This window comes from Ricinus communis, chromosome 1 (assembly GCF_019578655.1).
Source record: "Ricinus communis isolate WT05 ecotype wild-type chromosome 1, ASM1957865v1, whole genome shotgun sequence".
Lineage (NCBI taxonomy): Eukaryota > Viridiplantae > Streptophyta > Magnoliopsida > Malpighiales > Euphorbiaceae > Ricinus > Ricinus communis.
Window position 1 is genome coordinate 23,227,983 of NC_063256.1, and position 25,146 is coordinate 23,253,128.

A 25,146-nucleotide genomic window follows, 5' to 3' on the forward strand; every position below is an offset into this window, starting at 1 on the left:
AAAACGTGTATATTTATAAATTTGAGAAAACGACCCCATAAAAGTAGTGTAATTACGAGTCTGAGAAAACAATCTCGTAGAAGGGATAAATTTTTTAACTATGAGAAAATAACCCCGTAATACTAGGATATTTATCAATTGGAGAAAATAACCTCGTAATTTTAGTATATTTATGAGTATGAGAAAACAACCCCTTAAATGGGTTAATTTTATAATATGAGAAAACAACCCCGTAAAAGGGCTATATTTGTCAATATAAGAAGATAACAGCGTAAAACGTATATATTTATGAATCTGAGAAAACAACCCCGTAAAAGTAGTGTAACTGTGAGTCTGAGAAAATGCACTCGTAGAATGGGTAAATCTTCTAATATGAGAAAACAACCACGTAATACGAGGATACTTATCAATCGGAGAAATTAACCCCGTAATTTTGGTATATTTGTGAGTATGAGAAAACAACCCCTTAAATGGGTTAATTTTATAATATGAGAAAACAACCCTGTAAAATGAGTATATATGTCGATATAAGAAAATAACCCCGTAAAACGTGTATATTTATGAATTTGAGAACACAACCCCATAATAGTGCTAATAATTTAATATGAGAAAATGACCCCGTAAAAGTGATATATTTATCAATATAAGATAATAACACCGTAAAACCTGTATATTTATGAATCTGAGAAAATAACTCTCTAAAAGTTGTGTAATTGCGATTCTAAGAAAACAGTATCGTAGAAGGGGTAAATTTTTTAATATGAGAAAACAACCCCGTAAGAGAGGTATATTTATAAATATTAGTAAACAACCTCGTAATAAGGGGATATATATCAATCGTAGAAAATAACCTATATTTGTGAGTATGAGAAAACAACCCCTTAAATGGAGTAATTTTAGAATATGAGAAAACAACCCCGTTAAAGGGGTATATTTGTTGATATAAGAAAATAACTCCGTAAAACGTGTATATTTATTAATTTGATAAAAATAATCCCATAATAGTGGTAATAATTTAATATGCAAAACGACCCCGTAAAAGTGGTATATTTATAAATATAAGGAAATAACTGCGTAAAACGTGTATATTTATGAATTAGAGAAAACAACCCCATAAAAGTAGTGTAATTGCGAGTTTGAGAAAATAACCTCATAGAACGGATAAAGTTTTTAACCCCGTAAAATTAGCCTTGTAGAAGGGGTAAATTTTTTAATATGTGAAAACAACCCCATAAAGCGGGGATATTTATGAATCTGAGGAAATAAAACCGCAATTTTGGTGTATTTGTGAGTATGAGAAAACAACCCTTTAAATGTGTTAATTTTATAATATGAGAAAATAACCCAGTAAAAGTGGTATATTTTTCGATGTAAGAAAATAACCTCGTAAAATGTGTATATTTAGGAATTTTAGAAAACAACCCTATAATAGTGCTAATAATTTAATATGAGAAAACGTCCCCGTAAAACTTATATATTTATCAATATAAGAAAATAACCGTGTAAAGCGTGTATATTTATGAATATAAGAAAACAACCCCGTAAAAGTAGTGTACTTGCGAGTATGAGCAAACAGCCTCGTAGAAGGGGTAAATTTTTTAATATGAGAAAACAATACCGTAATACGGAGATATTTATCAATCGGAGAAAATAACCCCGTAATTTTAATATATTTGCGAGTATGAGAAAACAACCCCTGAAGTGGGTTAATTTTATAATATAAGAAAACAACCCCGTAAAAGGGGTATATTTGTCAATATAACATAATAACCCGTAAAACGCCTATATTTATAAATCTTAGAAAACAACTCAGTAAAAGTAGTGTAATTGTGAGTCTGAGAAAATAGCCTTATAGAAGGGGTAAATATTTTAATATGAGAAAATAACCAAGTAAGAGGAGTATATTTATAAATATTAGAAAACGACCCCGTAATGCGGGGATATTTTTATCAATCTAAGAAAGTAACCCCATAATATTGGTATATTTGTGAGTATGAGAAAATAATCCTACAAGGAGTTAATTTTATAATATGAGAAAACAACTTCGTAAAAGTAATGTAATTGTGAGTCTCAGAAAACAACCTCGTAGAAGGGGTAAATTTTTTAATATGAGAAATCAAACCCGTAAGAGGGGTAAATTTATAAATATTAGAAAACAACCACGTAATACGCGATATTTATCAATTGGAGAAAATAACTCCGTAATTTTGGTACATTTTTTTGTATGAGAAATCAACCCGTTACTTGGGTTAATTTTAAAATATGAGAAATCAATCCCGCAAAATGAGTATATTTATCGATATAAGAAAATAACCCCGTAAAACGTGTATATTTTTGACAAAACAATCCAATAATAGTGCTAATAATTTAATATGAGAAAATGACCCCTTAAAAGTAGTATATTTATCAACATAAGAAAATAATCCCGTAAAATGTGTATATTTATGAATTTGAGAAAACAACTCCGTAACAGTAGTGCAATTGCGAGTCGGAGAAAACAGCCTCGTAGAAGGAGTAAATTTTTTAATATCAGAAAACAACCTCGTAATACGGGAAAATTTACAATCGGAGAAAATAACCCCGCAATTTTGGGATATTAGTGAGTATGAGAAAATAACCCCTTAAATGGGTTAATATTATAATATGAGAAAACAACCCCATTAAAGGGGTATATTTGTAGATATAAGAAAATAACTCCGTAAAACGTGTATATTTATAAATTTGAGAAAACAACCCTATAATAGTGCTAATAATTTAATATGAGAAAACGACCCCGTGAAAGTGATATATTTATCAATATAAGAAAATAACCCCGTAAAACGTGTATATTTATGAATTTGAGAAAACAACTCCATAATAAGGGGTAAATTTTTTAATATAATAAGGGGTAAATTTTTTAATATAAGAAAACAACCCTGTAAGAGTGGTATATTTAAAAATATTAGAAAACAATCCCGTAAATACGGGTATATTTGTCAATCGGAGAAAATAACCCCTTAAATGGGTATATTTGTAGATAAAAGAAAATAACCCCGTAAAACATGTATATTTATGAATTTGAGAAAACAATCCCATAATAGTGCTAATAATTTAATATGAGAAAACGACCCCGTAAAAGTGGTATATTTATCAATATAAGAAAATAATCCCGTAAGACATGTATATTTATGAATTTAAGAAAACAACCCCGTAAAAGTAGTATAATTCGGATGCGAGAGAAGCTCGTAGAGGAATTAAAATTTTAATGTGAGAAAACAACCACAATAAATCTGGGGATATTTATCAATCGGAGAAAATAACCCGTAGTAATTTTGGTATAATTGTGAATATGAGAAAACAACCCCTTAAATGGGGTAATTTTAGAATATGAAAACAACCCCGTAAAAGGGGTATATTTGTCGATATAAGAAAATAATTCCGTAAAACATGTATATTTATGAATTTGAGAAAATAATCCCATAATTGAGCTAATAATTTTATATGAGAAAACGACCCTGTAAAATTGATATATACATCAATATAAAAAAATAACCCCGTAAAATGTGTATATTTATGAATCTGAGAAAAAAATCTCGTAAAAGTAGTGTAATTACAAGTCTGAGAAAACTGCCTCGTAGAAGGGATTAATTTTTTAATATGAGAATATAAACACGTAAGAAGGGTATGTTTATAAATATTAGAAAACAATACGGGGATATTTATCAACCGGAGAAAATAACCCTGTAGTTTTGGTTGATTTGTGAGTACGAGAAAACAACCACTTAAATGGGTTAATTTTATAATATGAGAAAACAACCCCGTTAAAGAGGTATGTTTGTGGATATAAGAAAATAACTCTGTAAAATATTTATATTTATGAATTTGAGAAAACAACCCCATAATTGTGCTAATAATTTTATATGAGAAAACGACCCTGTAAAATTGATATAGACATCAATATAAGAAAATAACCCCATAAAATGTGTATATTTATGAATTTGAGAAAACAATCCCGTAAAAGTAGTGTAATTGCAAGTCTGAGAAAACAGCCTCGTAGAAGGGATAAATTTTTTAATATGAGATAATAAACCCATAAGAAGGGTATATTTATAAATATTAGAAAACAACCCCGTAATACGGGGATATTTATTAATCGGAGAAAATAACCCTGTAGTTTTGGCTGATTTGTGAGTATGAGAAAACAACCACTTAAATGGGTTAATTTTATAATATGAGAAAATAACCTCGTAAAAGGGGTATATTTGTCAATATAAGAAAATAGCCTCATAAAACGTATATATTTATGAATTTGAGAAAAAAACTCCATTAAATTGCTAATAATTTAATATGAGAAAATGACCTAGTAAAAGTGGTATATTTATCATTATAAGAAATTAATGAATCTGAGAAAACAACCCCATAAAATTAGTGTAATTGCGAGTCTAAGAAAAGAACTTCGTAGAAAGGGTAAATCTTTTAATATTAGAAAACAACCCCGTAATATGGCGATATTTATCAATCGGAGAAAATAACCCCGTACTTTTGGTATATTTGTGAGTATGAGAAAACAACCCCTTAAATATGTTAATTTTATAATATGAGAAAACAACCCCGTTAAAGGGGTATGTTTGTGGATATAAGAAAATAACCCTGTAAAACATGTATATTTATGAATTTGAGAAAATAACTCCATCATAGTGCTAATAATTTAATATGGGAAAACGACTCCGTTATCAATATAATAAAATAACTCCATAAAACGTGTATATTTATGAATATGCTAAAATAACTTTATAAAAATAGTGTAATTGCGAGTCTAAGCAAACATCCTCGTAGAAAGGGGTAAATTTTTTAATATAAGAAAATAACCCCATAATACGAGGATATTTATCAATTAGAGAAAATAACCCCGTAATTTTGGTATATTTGTGAGTATGAGAAAACAACCCCTTAAATGGGTTAATTTTATAATATGAGAAAATAACCCCGTTAAAGGGGTATATTTGTGGATATAAGAAAATAACCCCGTAAAACGTATATATTTATGAATTTGAGAAAATAACAACATAATAGTGCTAATAATTTAATATGAGAAAACGACTCCATGAAAGTGGTATATTTATCACTATAAGAAAATAGCCCCGTAACATTGTGTATATTTATGAATTTGAGAAAACAACCGCGTAAAAGTAATCTAATTGTGAGTATGAGAAAACAACCTCGTAGAAGGGGTAAATTTTTTAATAAGAGAAAACAACTGTAACACCCAGAAATTTTATATATTTAATAATGAGTTTTTATTTAAGTTAATTTTAGCTTTATTTTTATTCGGTTTAATTGGAATGATTTAAATACAAATTTTGAATGTTCATGTTAGATAAATAAATGAGTTATTTCTCCATATCCAATTAGTTTGATTTTTAAGGAGTTAATTAAATAAATTATTTGAGGAATAAATTATATTTTTATTTGGTTATTCAAAATTTTCCCAAATGTATATATATATAAATAAAATTATATATTGAAAAAAATTATGGTAGAAATTGTGAGGGATGTTTATAAAAGAATTTTGAGGAAAATTGGTATTATAATTGATTAGTAGTATTAAATTTTGAGTTGGAAATTGATTATTTAATTTAATTGTGTATAGGATTTAATTGGAGGATTATTTTGGAATAAGGATTAAAAGTATAATTTTATTTTTGTGAGGGTTTAATGGAAATTTGTGAGTTTGGTATTTTCGTAAATAAATATGTCGGTCAGGAGTATTTTTGTAATTGTGTATTTTCAATAATTCGGTTTTGGCCCAAATTAATTAGTTAAGGGCTTAATTGAAAGGATAAAGGAAAGTCTAGGGGTTAAATTTGAATTCTGCAGGATGAAATTGTAAGTAATTAAGGAAGTTGAGGGACCAAATTGTAATAAGGAAAAGTTCGGGGGCCTAATGTCGATATTGAAAGGAGTGGGATCAGGGAGAGAGAAAGTAGATCGGGAGAGAGAGAGAGAGAGGGTGATGGCCGAAGAAGAAGAAGAGGAAGGCGGCGGCGTGCATCGTCGGTGGTGGCCGGAAGTCTCTGTGGTGGCCGTGGCTGACATAGGCGGCGCATGTCTGTGGAAGAGCAACAGCTGACATCAGCGGTAGGGGAATCAGGCGTGGGAGGAGGCGGCCTAGGAGGCCGTTCAATTGTTCGGCCGGTGTTGGCGTAAGTCAGGTGTGTCGGCTCCTCTCTGCAGAGCTCTCTTTGGCGGCCAGCCAGCCGCTGTGGTGGCGGAGATGGAAGATCCGGTGGAGAGAGAAAGTAGAGGGGCAACCGCGTTTTGACTTTTCTGGCGAGCTCCGGCGGAGGATGGACGATCGGAGGACGTATCCCGACTCTCATCGGCTCAAGCTTCGCATTGGCACCGGTTTAAGTGGCGATCGGGCCGTTTACAAATCGGCCGAGACCGTTCCCAAATCTCTGGATGATCGGGTGTCGGATCGGAAAATCGTGCGGCAATCGTCATCGGTAGCGTCGTTGTGAGTCCGATGGTGTGTTCGGATCATCGATCGGACTCCGTGATAGAAGCGGATTGACCGGCCAAGGCGTCGGTAATTTTCTCCGGCAGATTAATTTTAGAAATTCTTTGATTTATTTTGTGTGTCTATTGATTGTATTGAGTATTTGATGATATTTGTGAGTCATAAATAATTGTCAATTTGCCTGCCATAGTCGTGTTTTTGTGCTGTGTGGCGAAGTCGGGAAATAGTGAAGTTTGGGGACCCGACTCCTGTTGTTTGAATTTTTAAGTATTTGAAGTGTTTTTCTGGCAGGTCCTGGACCCGTTTCTACGGGTGGTAATGTCCGTGTTGTAGGGGAGGTTATGCCGGATTTTCGGTAGAATTCTCCCGAGTCGAGATTCTTAGTCAGTGAGTCCTAGGAGTCTAAACCTAGGATTAATGATCGATTGTTTCAACATTTTGATAAATTATTTTCCGTGACTAGATTGTCCGTTTGTTCGGCTCACTCAACCAGAGCCTAGGAGGCAGAGCTAGGAGGTCACCCAATTGTAAGTTAAAGTCATATATCGCTTATGCACGTGTCATGCATAAAATTTGATTTGCTACTGTGATTATTCATTTGCAATTTTAATTTTTCATTTAATTATTATCATTATTTTCATGATGCTTTTAATTACTATTTAAATATGTTTTTCCTTTATCACCAATTTTAATATTGCATGATGTTCCGGGATGGGACGGCAGGTAGAACATAGGAGTTGGATGAGTGTTCTAATATAATCCGAGAGAGATAGGAAAAGGGTAAAGAGGTAAAAATTTTGAGAAAGAAAGATTAGGACACCTGAGCATCGCTCTGGGCTTAGTAGAGTGTGGTTGCTTGAGAAGTAAAGATCCTGGTTGAGCATTGCTCTCTGGAGCCGGTTTATTTGGAAATTTAAGTGACCGGTGGAGGTAAGGTCCCTGGTCGAGCTATGCTCTCTGGCGCAGTCTTATTGGATGAAAGGCAAGAAGGCTAAAAGGTGAAGGAGTTAAGTGGCCGAATTTGGAGGTAAGGTCCACAGTCGAGTTTGCTCTCGGGCGCGATCTGTTGGAATGAGAGGTTTGAGATGTTAGAGTTGAGGTTAGTTGAGACATAAGTGTTGAAATAAATCGAGATGTTAGAGTTGGGATTAGGGTTATCTTTGAGTACTCAGTCACTGTCACGACACCTTGGTAGTGGGCCCGTGGCCAAACACTAGGAATGGGTGGGCTTAAGACCCACCAGAGGCAAGTAGTAAGCTGACTCACTGATTTAAACAAATCTCATCTCAAATTAATATTATTAAAAACATAAATTATCTTAAATGCTACATTTTACATAATTTAATCGATTGCCGAAGAACTAGGCGAGACCTGAAACTCAGAAAATTTACAACTTATACATCTACTATTACTACTGCGGAGAATCTAAGATTTACCAATTTACATACCAAATCAAATACATCACCCGATGATGGAGTCGGATTCTTGAATAAGAGTCGCGGGAGAACTAACGATCACGAATCCGAAAAAACATAAATGGGTATGAGGTCTCGAGAGTGAGTTAAAATCAAATAATCTAGGGACTATTGCTTCTTCTCGGAAAACATAGATTATTCAAATCGATATATCAAACCATACTATAATCATACCCTACTATTTCCTTCACATAAAATATTAATCATTCGAATCAAAATATCAACCATGCACGTAAATACAATCCATATTATAATCATACCACAATAAATTAATAAATGAATAAATAAAAATATATTTTTACTTTCACGGGACGAGTGGCTCGGTGAGACCCTAAACCCTAAAATCTAGTAGCCATTCGGCTCTCTTAATCAATAAGGCCCAGGAGCAATGCACTGGGCCGGGACCTTACCTCGGTCAGTCAGCATAAGTATCAAATAAATCTAGTAGCCATTCGGCTCTCTTAATCCAATAAGATCGGCCAGGGGCAATGCTCGACCAGGGACCTTACCTCCGATCTAGTCACTTAAGTATCCAAATAAGCCGGCCCCGAGAGCAATGCTCGACCAGGGACCTTACCTCCAGACAATTTACCAAATCAGCCCGGAGGCCATGCTCGGCGGGCAAACCATGAAAATCTTATTACATGTCCATGATCATTACCGGTGTGCACCACGGTCTGATGTAACCCATCGGCGGCATGTTCTACAAGCCACATTTCCCAATTCGCAATCATCACATATAATAAATATCATTATCTGATGAACTCATCCAACACATATCGAAATAAAGAATAAAGATTTAAGATAAAACAACGTGCAATTTGTGAGGGGAAAAAATAATAACGTTTGTCTTATTATAACATACTAATAATAATATTTATATTATTTTAAATATTAATAATCAAGTGAAATCATTTATTTTGCGATACTAATAATCATATTAAGCACAAATTCTAAATAGCATATTAAAATCGGACTAGCAATAGCGAAGGATTAAATGACTTTAACTCACAGGGATTGGGCGACCTCACTGGCTGCTCTCGGTGTGCCTCGGTTGGAGCGGCAGCCGAGCAGACAGATCATCTAATCACGGAAAATAATTTATCAAAACGCTGAAATAATCGATCATTAATCCTAGGTCTAGACTCCTGGGGGTGTCTAGAATCTCGACTGGGAGAATTCTCAGAAATCAGAACCTCCCTACAACACGAACATTACCCCCCGTAAAAGCGGGTCCAGGACTGCCAAAAAAAAACACTCCAAATATCCAACAATTAAAACAACGGGAGTCGGGTCCCCAAACTTCACTATTTCAGGCCTCAGCCACACGGCCTAAAAATACAAAGCAGGCAAGCGGCAGACAATTATTTTGACTCACAATATCATCAAATACACAATATAATCCAATAGACACAATTAAACCAAGAATTTCTAAAATTAACGGGCCAAAGAAAATTAGAGGCGCTCATTCGCTCGGTCGACTGCTCCTCAAAGCCGGTCCGATCGAGCGATCCGAACACACCATCGGACTCCTGACGGCCAGCGATGGCGTTCCCCGCTTTCGATTTTTCGATCGACACCCGATCATCCGGAGATTTGCGGACGATCTCGCCGTCGATTAAAGCGAGCGGGTCGCCCGCAACCCGAGTGCCATCGCGAAGCTTAAGATGAGGAGGTCGGGATCGTCCTCCGATCGTCCATCCTCAGCCGGAGCTCATGGGAAAAGCCTAAAATCACGGTGCCTCCGCATGGGAACTCTCTCTCACCCGCCACCAAAACCAGCGCCCTTCTGTGAGGCTCTCTCAGGGAGGCGGTCGCCACCAGATCGGTAGGAAGGCGGTTGGAAGCGGGCCGGCCAGAAGCCACGCGCCTCCGCGATTCCGCCGGCCTCAGCTTCCACCGTGGAGCCGATTCTTTGGTCGGCCGCCTGTGGCTCGCCAACCCAGCCTCCGGTCGGCCGGCCTCGCTCTTCCCGGTGGCCTCTCTCTCTCTCTCCTCCTTTCTTCTTCCCCGATTTCTTTCCTTTCAATATCGACATTAGGCCCCCAAACTTTTCCTTATTACAACTTGGTCCCTCAACTTTCTTAATTACTTACAATTTCATCCATTAAAATTCCAATTTGACCCCCAAACTTCTTTTTAGCCTTTCAATTAAGCCCCTAACTATTTAATTTGGGCCAAATCCGAATTATTGAAAATACCTGATTACAAAAATACTGACCGACATATTTATTTACAAAATACCAAGCTCACAAATTTCCATTAAAACCCCATAAAAATAACATTATACTTTCAATCCTTATTCCAAAATAAATTTCTAATTTAGTCCTAACACATAATTAAATTAAATAATCAAATTCCAACTTAAAATTTAATACTACTAATCAATTATAATACCAATTTTCCCAAAATTCTTTTATAAAAATATCCTTTATAATTTCTTCCAAAATTTTCCAATATATAATTTTACTTATATAAATATGCATTTGGGAAAATTTGAATAACCAAAATATAATCATTTCTCAAATAATTTACTTGAATAATTTCTTAAAATTTCAAACTAATTGGGTATAGAAAATAACTCATTTATTTGATTAATATTATATTTTTCATTAAATCATTTCAAATTAAACCCAATAATAATGAAGCTAAAATTAACTTAAATAAAAACTCATTATTAAATATATAAAAAAAAAAAAATTCCGGGTGTTACAGTCCCGTTGCATGTGGAATAATTTTTGTTTAAGCATGGCATGACACATATGTCTTAACATGACACATATGGTTCGCGTGATTTATTAATTATTTTAAAATTAAATGAATGTGATATTGAAATGTTTGAAACTGTTTTAGATATATGATTTTAGCTCACTCTCGGTGATAGTCTCCATTCATTTTGATTCGTATTTGTTAGTCTTCCGCGACTCTTATTCGGTAACTGACTCCTTCATCATCGGGTGATGTATTTGATTTGGTATGTAAATTGGTAAATCTTAGATTCTCATGGTAATAATAATAGATGTATCAATTTAAATTTTCGTAGTTTCGGGTCTCGCCTAATTGTTCAGTGACCAGATTCAATTGTGTAACATTTAATGTTAAGATAATTTGTGGCTTTAATAATATTAATTTGAGATGAGATTTGATTGAGTTAGTGAGTTTCAGGGCTTACTACGGGATTCGGTGGCCTTAAGCCTACCCATTCCCTAGTCTTGGAGTCCAGGTCCTGGTGGGGTCGTGACAAAGTTGGTATCGAGCTTAGGTTTAGATTTCCTTGACCTAAGTTAAGATTTTTCTTGATAACTGCCGGAGCTAGGATCAAAGTCTGTCTTGTTGTTTTCATTGACTCAGTGTCTCTGTACCTTTAATAGAGTCGGTCTTTCATTTCTCGTAAGTATGTCTTTGGTGCGGTGTTGAGAATGAGCTTTGTAGCGATGGGAAGATCCAAGCGCGGTAGACTCATGCCGCTTTCTTCTAGTGATTAGTGCAGTCCGCCTTTGGAAGCTTTGATTGTTGTTTCGATGGTGGGCACATGATCGGATTTAGTGTAGGCGTGGTTGCGGTCGTGTCATGTCGATCAGTGTATCGCCTTATTGAGTAGTCAAGTTAGTGCGTGGAAGTCGAGCGGATGTCGGAGCTTATGGTTGATTTTTTGTGGTTGTAAGAAGCTTAAGAAAGGTGGCGGGGAGTATTTTTGGATGCTAGGAATTGAGGAAACTTACATGAACATTATTTATTTTCTAAGTAGAACAAGTGTTTTGAAATACAATATGCTTGATCCCGTAAGAGTGCATTATGGAATTTCACTATTAGGCATGCACAAATTCATTTTAGGACATGCATCATACATCGTGCATTGCAACCCTTGGTGATAGGGCATCATCACCTGCAGTCGCAATATTGTAGAATTTTATATAAAGAAAAATGGCTGGAGATTTTATGATTTTATAAAAGTATTTTTCCAAGATGATAAAGCTGTATCAATGATGATTATAAAGTAAATAAATAAGTAAATTTTTCAAAGTAAATGGTGTTAGCTTGAGAATTCTCTGGATAATGGGAAGTTCTAAAGTGAGGTAAGTCTGCTAGTCTTTATGGGCCCCATATTAGATTATAAGGGAGGCTTTTGGATTTCAGTCAAGGAGGAATCTTGTGTCAGGATGGCATGGGTTGTGTCGGTTGATGCGATCAGATGGATGTTATGTCGAGGATGATGTGATGTAGATGTTAAGGATTTTTCTGTACGTGCAAGGGGCACGTCATTAGGAAGGAAATTTGGTGAGTGGATTTTTGGCAGGATCAGAATTGGCCCTTCTTGTGTGGAAACCCTTGGTTTTGTCGGCAGGTTGGTGAGGTGGAATGTAAGTTGGACTTGCCGCCAAGTATTAGTAATGTTCTCTGAGGTCAAATCCAGTTGTTCGTAGCTCTGAGTTGAGGAAGAATATTTTTGATCCTTTGCTCGTGTTGGATCCTCAGTGTGTGAATGTAAGTAAAGATTTGGTTTCCGAGGAGTAGTAAGTGAGGATCGTGGATTTTCAGGTTCGCCAGTTTTGTTTAAGGGTTTTGTCGATGAGTCTTGTGATTAAGTTTAGTTTACGAGGAAAAGTTCTCGAGAAGCCGAGGTGGAGCGAGAGGTTCCTAATTAGTTCAGTCTTGAATGAAGCCTTTTCTTTTAAAATTAGGGAATGATTTTTTAAGGGAGATGTTGCTGGGAATTTTATATATTTAATAATGAGTTTTATTTAAGTTAATTTTAGCTTTATTTTTATTCGGTTTAATTGGAATGATTTAAATACAAATTTTGAATGTTCATGCTAGATAAATAAATGAGTTATTTTCCATATCCAATTAGTTTGATTTTTAAGGAGTTAATTAAATAAATTATTTGAGGAATAAATTATATTTTTATTTGGTTATTCAAAATTTTCCCAAATGTATATATATATAAATAAAATTATATATTGAAAAAAAAAATTATAGTAGAAATTGTGAGGGATGTTTATAAAAGAATTTTGGGGAAAATTGGTATTATAATTGATTAGTAGTATTAAATTTTGAGTTGGAAATTGATTATTTAATTTAATTGTGTATAGGATTTAATTGGAGGATTATTTTGGAATAAGGATTAAAAGTATAATTTTATTTTTGTGAGGGTTTAATGGAAATTTATGAGTTTGGTATTTTCGTAAATAAATATGTCGGTCAGGGGTATTTTTATAATTGTGTATTTTCAATAATTCGGTTTTGGCCCAAATTAATTAGTTAAGGGCTTAATTGAAAGGATAAAGGAAAGTCTAGGGGTTAAATTGGAATTCTGCAGGATGAAATTGTAAGTAATTAAGGAAGTTGAGGGACCAAATTGTAATAAGGAAAAGTTCAGGGGCCTAATGTCGATATTGAAAGGAGTGGCATCGGGGAGAGAGAAAGTAGATCGGGAGAGAGAGAGAGAGGGTGATGGTGAAGAAGAAGAAAAGAAGGAGAGGGGCGTGCATCGTCGGTGACCAGTCTGTGGTTTGGCCGTGGAGGCGATGGGCGGTGAGTGCGAGCTTATCTGTGGGAATGGCCTGAGTCTGGCGGTGGGGAATCGCGTGGGAGGCGGCCCTTCGGGCGATTCCGGTATGTTGGCGCCTAGTTGAGTGGCGATCGGCTCCTCTCGGCAAGGGCTCTCTTTGGCGTGGCCAGTGGCAGCTTGTGGTGGCCGAGGCGGAGATCTGGTGGAGAGAAAGTAGGGGCAGCCGCATTTTCAGCTTTCGTGAGCTCCGGTGAGGATGGATGATCGGAGGACATATCCAGACTCTCATTAGCTCAAGCCGCGTGCTTACGGTTTACGTGGCGATCGGGCTTCGTTTGACCGCTCCCAAATCTCTGGATGATCGGGTGTCGGATCGGAACGGCGATGATCAATCATCGGCGTCGTTGTGAGTCCGATGGTGTGTTCGGATCGTCGATCGGACTCAATGGTAGGGAGGCGGGATTAATGCGGCGGCCAAAGCGTCGATAATTTTCTGGCCTTAGTTTTAGAAATTCTTTGATTTATTTTGTGTGTCTATTGATTGTATTGAGTATTTGATGATATTTGTGAGTCATAAATAATTGTCGGTTTACTGCCATAGTCGTGTTTTTGTCTTTGTGGCGGAGTCGGGAAGTAGTGAAGTTTAGGGACCCGACTCCTGTTGTTTGAATTAAGTATTTAAAGTGTTTTGGCGGGTCTGGACCCGTTTCTCACAGGTAATATCCATGTTGTGGGGAGGTTCTTGGGATTTTCGGTAGGGTCTCCGTCGAGATTCTTAGTCAGTGAGTCTAGGAGTCTAAACCTAGGATTAATGATCGATTGTTTCAGTTTTGATAAATTATTTTCCGTGACTAGATTGTCGGTTTGTTATTTCGCTCAATAGAGCAGGGAGGCTAGGAGGTCGCCCAATTCGTGAGTTAAAGTCATATATCGCTTATGCACGTGTCATGCATAAAATTTGATTTGCTACCGTGATTATTCATTTGCAATTTTAATTTTCATTTAATTATTATCATTATTTTCATGATGCTTTTAATTACTATTTAAATATGTTTTCCTTTATCACCAATTTTAATATTGCATGATGACTCGGGATGGGACGGCGGTGAACATAGGAGTTGGATGAGTGTTCTAATATAATCCCGAGAGAGAGAGATAAGAAAGGGTAAAGGGTAAAAATTTGAGAAAGAAGATTAGGACACCTTACAGTCGAACATCGCTCTACTGGCTTGTAAATATGGTTCTGGGAGTAAAGATCCACAGTGAGCATTTGCTCTGAAACCGTTTATTTGGAAATTTAGTGACTAGGCGGAGTGGGTCCTTGAGTCGAGCTATGCTCTGGGCGCCCGATCTTATTGGATAAGAGAGCCGAAAGGCTAAGGCTCGGAGTTAAGTGGGGATCGGAGGTAAGGTCCTGGTCGAGCTTTGCTCTCTGTGCCAGTCTGTTGGAATGAGAGGTTTGAGATGTTAGAGTTGAGGTTAGTTGAGACATAAGTGTTGAAATAAATCGAGATGTTAGAGTTGGGATTAGGGTTATCGAAGTACTCCGTCCAGATTGCATGTGGAATAATTTTGTTTAAGCATGGCATGACACATATGTCTTAACATGACACGTATGGTTCGCGTGATTTATTAATTATTTTAAAATTAAATGAATGTGATATTGAAATGTTTGAAACTGTTTTAGATATATGATTTTAGCTCACTCTCGAGACTGACAGTCTCCATTTATTGTTTTTCAGATTCGTGACTATTAGTCTTCCCGCGACTCTTATTCAGTATCCCGACTCCTTCATCATCGGGTGATGTATTTGATTTGGTATGTAAATTGGTAAATCTTAGATTCTCCGCAGTAATAATAATAGATGTATCAGCTGTAAATTTTCGGTAGTTTTGGGTCTCGCCTAATTGTTCCAGCAGACCGATTCAATTGTGTAACATTTAATGTTAAGATAATTTGTGGCTTTAATAATATTAATTTCAGATGAGATTTGATTGAGTTAGTGAGTTTCAGGCTTACTACGGGATTCGGTGGCCTTAAGCCTACCCATTCCCTAGTACCAGTCACGGGTCCACAGGTGGGGTCGTGACAACAACTCCGTAAGGGAGGTATATTTATAAATATTAGAAAACAACCTCGTAATACGGGGATATTTATCAATCGGAGAAAATAACCCTGTGATTTTAATATATTTGGGAGTGTGAGAAATCAACCCCTTAAATCAATTAATTTTAGAATATGAGAAAAGAACCCCGTAAAAGGGGTATATTTATTGATATAAGAAAATAACCTCTAAAAACGTGTAAATTTATGAATTTGAATAAACAACCCCATAACAGTGCTAATAATTTAATATGAGAAAACGACCCTTAAAAGTGGTATATTTGTCAATATAAGAAAATAACCTTATAAGACATGTGTAACACCCAAAATTTTTCCCTTAATAATGATTAATAATGAGTTTTTATTTAAATTAATTTAATTTAATTTTTATTTGGTTTAGTTGGAATGAATTAAATGGAATTTTAATGCTAGATAAATAAGGAGTTATTTTTTATATCCTATTAGTTTGAATTTTTAAGAAATTAAGTAAATTATTTGAGAAATAATTATATTTTGGTTATTCAAATCTTTCCCAAATATATATATATAGTATATATATAAATAAAATTATATTGAAAATTTTGAAAAAATTTGTAAAGGATGTTTTTATAAAAGAATTTTGGGAAATTGGTATTTTAATTATTTAGTGGTATTAAATTTTAAGTTGGAAAATATTTAACAAATTAATTATTTAATTTAATTGTGTGTTAGGACTAAATTAGAAATTTATTTTGGGATGAGGATTAAAAGTATAATTTTATTATTATGGGATTTTAATGGAAATTTGTATGTTTGGTATTTTTATAATTAAATATGTCGGTAAGGGCTTTTTGGTAATTTTACATTTAAAAGCAAGGGTATATATGTAATTGTGTAGTTTCAATAATTCAAATTTGGCCCAAATTAAATAGTTAGGGGCTGAATTGAAAGGCTAAAGAAAAGTTTAAGGGTTAATTAAAAATTCTGCAGAATGAAATTGTAAGTAATTAAAAATATTGAGTGACCAAAAGGTGAGAAAGAAAAGTTCAGGGGCCTAATGTCGATATTGGAAGGAAAGAAAGAAGAAAAGAAGAAGGAGGGAGAGGGAGAGAGAGAGAGAGAGAGAGAGAGAGAGAGAGAGATCAGGGAGAAGGAAGAAGCGGAGGATTTCGTCCGTCTGAGACACGGAGGAGCTACGTGAATCGCAATGAGGCCGAGAGCTTGAGTGAAGTGGTAGCAACTCCGGAGGTGATGGGTGGTGAGAAAAAACAGCGAGAGGACAACAGCTCCTTCGACCCTGTTCGTGCCTTTCCGGCAATGGCGACTAGTGCGTCTTGTGGTAGTCAACTCGCCGGAGAACGGGCTTCTATTTGGAGGAAACCGCAGTGGCCGAAGAAGTGAGATTTGCTAAAGGAAGCATTGTGTAGGCAGCTTGGTTTTTGGATTTTTCTGGCAAGCTTCGGCGAGCTATGGACGATTGGAGGATGTATCCTGACTCTCCTCAGCTCAAGCTTCGCAATGGCACCGGTTTCGTGGCGATCAGACTTCGTTTGCAAATAGATGGTCGAGATCGTCCGTAAATCTCTCCGGATGATCAGGGGTCGGATCGGAAAATCGAAAGTGGGCATCGTCATCAGCGCATTATTTCGAGTCCGATGGTGAATTCGGATTGTCGATCGGACTTCGGTGGCTGGAAGTGAGTCAACCGAGCGATCAGGCGTCTCAGTAATTTTCTCTGGCCGTTGATTTGAGAATTCTTTGATTTAATTTATGCTTATTGATTTGTGTTGAGTATTAGATGATATTTGTGAGTCAAAAATAATTATTTGTCGGACTACCTGCCGTAGTCGTGATTTTTGTGCTGTGTGGCGGAGTCGGGAAATTAGTGAAGTCTTGGGGACCCGACTCCCGTTGTGTTAAATTATTGAATATTTGAAGTATTTTTCTGGCAAGTCCTGGACCTGTTTTACGAGGAGTAAATGTCCGTGTTTTAGGAGAGGTTCTGCCGAATTTTTGGTAGAATTTACCCGAGTCAAGATTTTTAGACAGTCAGCCCTAGGAATCTAGACCTAGGATTAATGATCAATTTTTTCAGCGTTTTGATAAATTATTTTCCATTATTAGATAATCCGTTTGTTCGGCTCACTCCAACCGAGGCACCGGAGCAGAGCTAGGAGGTCGCCAAAGCTGTGAGTTAAAGTCATATATCGATTATGCACGTGTCATGCATAAATTTTTTATTTGTAATTATTCATTTAATTATTATTCATTTGTATCATGCTTTTGATTACTATTCATTTATATATCATTTTCTTTATCATTGATTTTATTATTGCATGATGACACGGGGCGGGATGGCAATAGAACACATTAGGTTGATGAGTGTACCAGTATAGGTCCGAGGGTGATGGAAAGGGTAAATAGGTAAATTTGAAAGGTAAAGATTAGGACTTGCCCTGGTCGAGCATCGCTCTCTAGGCTTAGTAGAGTGTGGTTGCCGGAGTAAAGATCCCTGGTCGAGCATTGCTCTCTGGGCGCCGACTTATTTGGAAATCTTAGTGACCAGACTGGAAGTAAGGTCCCTGGTCGAGCTTTGCTCTCTAGGCACCAGTCTTATTGGAATAAGAGAGCTGAAAGGCTAAGGTAGTTAGTGAACATTAAGTGACCGGACTAGAGTTAAGGACCCTGGTCGAGCTTTGCTCTCTAGGCGCCAGTCCTATTGGAGTGAGATTAGTCGGGATGTTAGAGTTGAGATTAGCCGAGATTTCAGTATGGAGATTGATCGAGATGTTTGTGTTGAGATTAGGGTTCTACTGGAGTACTCCGTCATGTAGCGTGTGAAAGTTATTTTATTTTATTTAAGCATGACATGACACGTTTATTTTTGCATGACTTATTATTTATTTCAAATTAAATAAATGTGTTATTGAGATGTTTGCAACTGTTTTTAGATATATGATTTTAACTCACTCTCGAGACTGACAGTCTCATTTTCACTATTTTTCATATCCGTGACTGTTAGTCTTCCCGCGACCCGTATCTAGTAACCCGACTCCTTCATCATCGGGTGGTGTATTTGATTTGGTATGTAAATTTATAAATTCTTAGATTCTCCGCAATAGAAATAGTAGATATACCAGTTGAAATTTTCTGTAGTTTTCGGGACTTGCCTGATTCTTCTGGCAGACCGAATTAATAATGTAAAATGTAACTGTTAAGATAATTGTGGCATCAGTAAAATGAGATGAGATTTATTTAAGTCAATGAGTGTCAGGCTTACTACGGGATTCGGTGGCCTTACGCCTACCCATTCCCTAGTGTCGGTCACGGGCCTACAGATGGGGTCGTGACAACATGTATATTTATGAATCTAAGAAAACAACCCCGTAAAAGTAGTGTAATTGCGAGTATGAGAAAACAGCCTCGTAGAAGGGGTAAATTTTTTAAGATGAGAAAATAACCCCGTAAGAGAGGTATATTTATAAATATTAGAAAACAACCCCGTAATACGGGGATATTTATCAGTCGGAGAAAATAACCCTGTAATTTTGGTATATTTGTGAGTATGTGAAAACAACCCTTTAAATGGATTAGTTTTAAAGCATGAAAAACAACCAGGTAAAAGGGATATATTTGTCGATATAAGAAAATAACCTCGTAAAACGTGTATATTTATGAATTTAACAAAACAACCCCATAATCGTGCTAATAATTTAATATGAGAAATAGATCCTATAAAAGTGGTATATTTAATAATTTAATATGAGAAATAGATCCCATAAAAGTGGTATATTTTACAATATAAGAAAACAACTCCGTAAAACATGTATATTTATGAATCGGAGAAAATAACCCCATAAATGTAGAGTAATTGCAAGTCCGAAAAAATAGCCGCGTAGAAGAGGTAAATCTTTTAATATAAATAAACAACCCCATAATACGGGGATATTTATCAATTGGGGAAAATAATCCCGTAATTTTGGTGTATTCGTGAGTTTAAGAAAACAACCCTTAAATGGGTTAATTTTATAATATGAGAAAACAATCTCGTAAAAGGAGTATATTTGTTAATACAAGAAAATAACCTCGTAAAATGTATATATTTATGAGTTTGAGAAAATAACCCCATTATAGTGGTAATAACTTAATATGAGAAAACGACCCGTAAAAGCGGTATATTTATCAATATAAGAAAATAACCGTATAAAATGTGTATGTTTATGAATCTGAGAAAACAACCTCATAAAAGTGGTGTAAGTGCGAGTCTATAAATATTTATCTAAATGAGAAAACAACCCCTTAAATGGGTTAATTTTATAATATGAGAAAACAACCCCGTTAAAGGGGTATATTTATGGATATAGGAAATAACCCCGTAAAACGTGTGAATTTATGAATCTCAGAAAACAACCCCGTAAAAGTAGTCTAATTGCGAGTCTGAGAAAACAGCCTTGTAGAAGGGGTAAATTTTTTAATATGTGAAAACAACCCCGTAATACGGGATATTTATGAATCTGAGGAAATAACCCCGTAATTGTGGTATGTTTGTGAGTATGAGAAAATGACTCCTTAAATGGGTTAATTTTACAATATGAGGAAACAACCCGGTAAAATGGGTATATTTGTCGATATAAGAAAATAACCTTGTAAAACATGTATATTGATGAATTTGAGAAACAACCCCATAATATTGGTAATAATTTAATATGAGAAAACGACCCTGTAAAAGTGGTATATTTATCAATATAAGAAAATAAGCCCGTAAAGCGTGTATATTTATGAATCTATGAAAACAACTCCGTAAAAGTAGTGTAATTGTGAGTCTAAGCAAACAGCCTCGTAGAAGGGGTAAATTCTTAAATATGAGAAACCAACCCCGTAAGAGTGGTATATTTATAAAAATTAGAAAACAACCCAGTAATATGGGAACATTTATCAATCAGAGAAAATAACCCCGTAATTTTGGTATATTTGTGAGTATGGGAAAACAACCCCTTAAATGGGTTAATTTTAGAGTATGAGAAAACAACCCCTTAAATGGGTTAATTTTATAATATGAGAAAACAACCCCGCAAAACTGGTATATTTGTCAATATAAGAATATAATCCCGTAAAACGTGTGTATTTATGAATATGAGAAAATAACCCTGTAAAAGTAGTGTAATTGCGAGTTTAAGAAGATGGCCTCATAGAACGGGTAAATTTTTTAATATGAGAAAACAGCCTCGTAGAAGGGGTAAATTTTTTAACATGTGAAAACAACCCTGTAATATGGGGATATTTATGAATCTGAGAAAATAACCCGTAATTGTGGTATATTTGTGAATATGAGAAAACAACCCCTTAAATGGGTTAATTTTATAATATGAGAAAACAACCCCGTAAAGTAGTGTAATTGCGAGTCTGAGAAAACAGGCTCGTAGAAGGGGTAAATTTTTTAATATGAGAAAACAAACCCGTTAGAGGCTAATTTATAAATATTAGAAAACAACCCCGTAAGACAGGGATATTTATCAATCGGAGAAAATAACCCTGTAATTGTGGTATATTTGCGAGTATGAGAAAACAACCCCGTAAAATGGGTGTATTTGTTGATATAAAATATAACCACGTAAAGCGTGTATATTTATGAATTTGAGAAAACAACCCCATAATAGTGCTAATAATTTAATATGAGAAAACAACTCTATTATCAATATAAGAAAATAACTCCGTAAAATGTGTATATTTATGAATCTGCTAAAATAATTTTGTAAAAATAGTGTAGTTGTGATTCTAAGAAAACAACCTCGTAGAAAGGGATAAATGTTTTAATATGAGAAAACAACCCCGTAAGAGTGGTATATTTACAAATATTAGAAAATAACCCTGTAATACGAGGATATTTATCAACCAGAGAAAATAACCCTGTAATTTTGGTATGTTTGTGAGTATGAGAAAACAACCCCTTAAATGGGTTAATTTTATAATATGAGAACACAACCCCGTTAAAGGGGTTTATTTATGGATATAAGAAAATGACCTTGTAAAATATGAATGTAATTGAGAATCTGAGAAAATAGACTCGTAGAAGCGGTAAATCTTTTAATATGAGAAAACAACCTAGTAAGGCGGGTATATTTATAAATATTAGAAAACAACCCCATAATACGGGGATATTTATCAATCGGAGAAAAAACCTTGTGATTTTGGTATATTTGGGAGTATGGGAAATCAACCCCTTAAATCGATTAATTTGAAAATATGAGAAAACAACCCCGTAAAAGGGGTATATTTGTTGATATAAGAAAATAACCTCTTAAAACATGTAAATTTATGAATTTGAATAAACAACCCCATAATAGTGCTAATAATTTAATATGAGAAAATGACCCCGTGAAAGTGGTATATTTATCAATAAAAGAAAATAACCCCGTAACACATGTATATTTATGAATATGAGAAAACAACCCCGCAAAATTAATATAATTGCGAGTCTAAAAAAACAGCCTCGTAGAACGAGTAAACTTTTTAATATGAGAAAACATCCTCGTATAAGGGGTAAATTTTTTTAATATAAGAAAACAACCCCGTAAGAGGGGTATATTTATTAATATTAGAAAACAACCCGGTAATACGGGGATATTTATCAATCGGAGAAAATAACCCTGTCATTTTGGTATATTTGTGACTTTGTTTTTCTTAAATGGAAACAACCCGGTCAAAGGGGGTATATTTGTCGATATAAGAAAATAACCTCGTAAAACGTGTAAATTTATGAATTTGACAAAACAACCCCATAATAGTGGTAATACTTTAATATGAGAAAACGATCCCGTAAGGTGGTATATTTAACAACATAAGAAAATAACTCCGTAAAACGTGTATATTTATGAATCGGAGAAAACAACCCGTAAAAGTAGTTTAATTGCAAGTTTGAAAAAACAGCATCATAGAAGAGGTAAATCTTTTAATATAAATAAACAACCCCGTAATACGGGATATTTATCAATAGAAGAAAATAACCCCGTAATTTTGGTATATTAGTGAGTATGAGAAAACAACCCCTTAAATGGGTTAATTTTATAATATGAGAACAACCTCGTAAATGGGGTATATTTGTCGATATAAGAAAATAACCCCGTAAAACGTATATATTTATGAATTTGAGAAAATAACCCCATAATAGTGCTAATAATTTAATATGAGAAAATAACCCCGTAAAAGTGGTATATTTATCAATGGAAGAAAATAACCCCGTAAAACGTGTATATTTATGAATCTGAGAAAACAACCCCGTAATAGTGTAATTGCGAGTATGAGAAAACAACCTCGTAGAAGGGGTAAATTTTTTAATATGAGAAAACAATATCGTAATACGGGGATATTTATCATTCGGAGAAAATGTAATACTCGGAATTTTTCTTTAATAAAGATAATATTAATAATGATTAATTAATGAGTTTTTATTTAAGTTAACTTTAGCTTCATTTTTATTTGGTTTAATTTGAAATGATTTAATGGAAATTTTAATATTAGTCAATTAAATGAGTTATTTTCCATATCCAATTAGTTTGATTTTTAAGGAGTTAATTAAGTAAATTATTTGAGGAATAAATTATATTTTTTTTGGTTATTCTAATTTTTCCCCAATGTATATGTATATGTATAAATAAAATTATATATACTGGAAAATTTTGGAAGAAATTGTAAAGGATGTTTATAAAAGAATTTTGGAGAAATTGGTATTTTAATTAATTAGTGGTATTAAATTTTAAGTTGAAAATTTATTATTTAAATTAATTTTGTGTGTTAGGACTAAATTGGAAATTTATTTTGGAATAAGGATTAAAAGTATAATTTTATTTTTATGGGGTTCTAATGGAAATTTGTGAGTCTGGTATTTTTATAAATATATATATCGGTCAGGGGTATATATGTAATTATGTATTTTCAATAATTCTAATTTGGTCCAAATTAATTAGTTAAGGGCTTAATTGAAAGGATAAAGGAAAGTTTAGGGGTTAAATTGGATTTCTGCAGGATGAAATTGTAAGTAATTGAAAAGGTTAAGGGACCTAATTGTAATAAGGAAAAGTTCAGGGGTCAAATGTCGATATTGAAAGAAAGGAAAGAAGGATCGGGGAGAGAGAAAGGAAAATCGGAGAGAGGAGACATCGGAAGAGGAAGGAAGAAGTCAAGCTGGCCGGGAGGCTGCCAGTGTTACCGGGCGCTGAGAAACGCACGACGGTCAAGCTGGGCGTCGATGGCCTGAGCGCAACGACAACTACTGCGTTCTAGCGTCGGCAGATAGGTAAAGGCGGAAGCTCGCGGGGCAACGGCCCGAGCCGTTACCAGTTTCCGTTGGCCTCCTACCGATCTGGCGATCGGCCCTCTTGGAGAGCTTCCTTTTGGCGGTGGCGGCGTCAGTTTTGGTGGCCGGAGGAGGGAGTTCCAGTGAAGGATGGTCGATCGGAGGACGTATCCCGACTCTTCTCAGCTCAAGCTTCGCAATGGCACCGGTTTTGTGGCGATCGGGCTTCATTTGTGAATCGACGGCCGAGATCGTCCGCAAATCTCTCCGGACGATCGTGTGTCAGATCGGAAAATCAGAATTGGGAATCGTCGTCAGCGCGTCGTTTCGAGTCCGATGGTGAGTTCGGATCATCGATCGGACTCCGGCGGCTGGAGGCGAGTCGACCGAGCGACCGAGCGTCTCGATAATTTTCTCTAGCATGTAATTTTGGAAATTCTTGGTTTAATTGTGTGTCTATTGGATTATATTGAGTATTTGATGACATTTGTGAGTCGAAAATAATTGTATGTCAGTTGCCTGCCTCGTGTTTTATGCTGTGTAGTGGAGTCGGGAAAATAGTGAAGTTTGGGGACCCGACTCCTGTTGTTTAAATTGTTGGATATTTGAAGTATTTTTCTGGCAGGTCCTGGACCCGTTTTTACGGGGGGTAAATGTCCATGTTGTAGGGGAGGTTCTGCCGGATTTTCGGTAGCATTCTCCCGAGTCGAGATTCTTAGACAGTCAGTCCTAAGAGTCTAGACCTAGGATTAATGATCGATTGTTTCAGCGTTTTGATAAATTGTTTCTGTGACTAGGTCTGTTTGTTCGGCTCGCTCCAACCGAGGCACCAGAGTAGAGTTAGGAGGTCGCCAAACCTGTGAGTTAAAGTCATATATTGCTTATGCACGTGTCATGCATAAAATTTGATTTGCTACTGTGATTATTCATTTGCAATTTTAATTTTTTATTTAATTCTTATTATTATTTGCATGATGCTTTTAATTACTATTTAAATATGTTTTTCCTTTATCAGCAATTTTAATATTGCATGATGACTCAGGATGGGACGGCAGTAGAACATAGGAGTTGGATGAGTGTTCCAATATAAATCTGAGAGAGATAGGGAAAGGGTAAAGAGGTAAAAATTTTAAGAAAGAAAGATTAGGACCTGCCCTGGTTGATGTCACGTGAGTTTTGTTTTATCTCCAAAACTTTGCCCACGTGCGGCCTAGCTCGCTTGATTTCCCCGAAAGTCAAGATAGCTAGTCAGCCTTCCCTTGATTGCCAAACCCGGCAAAATGA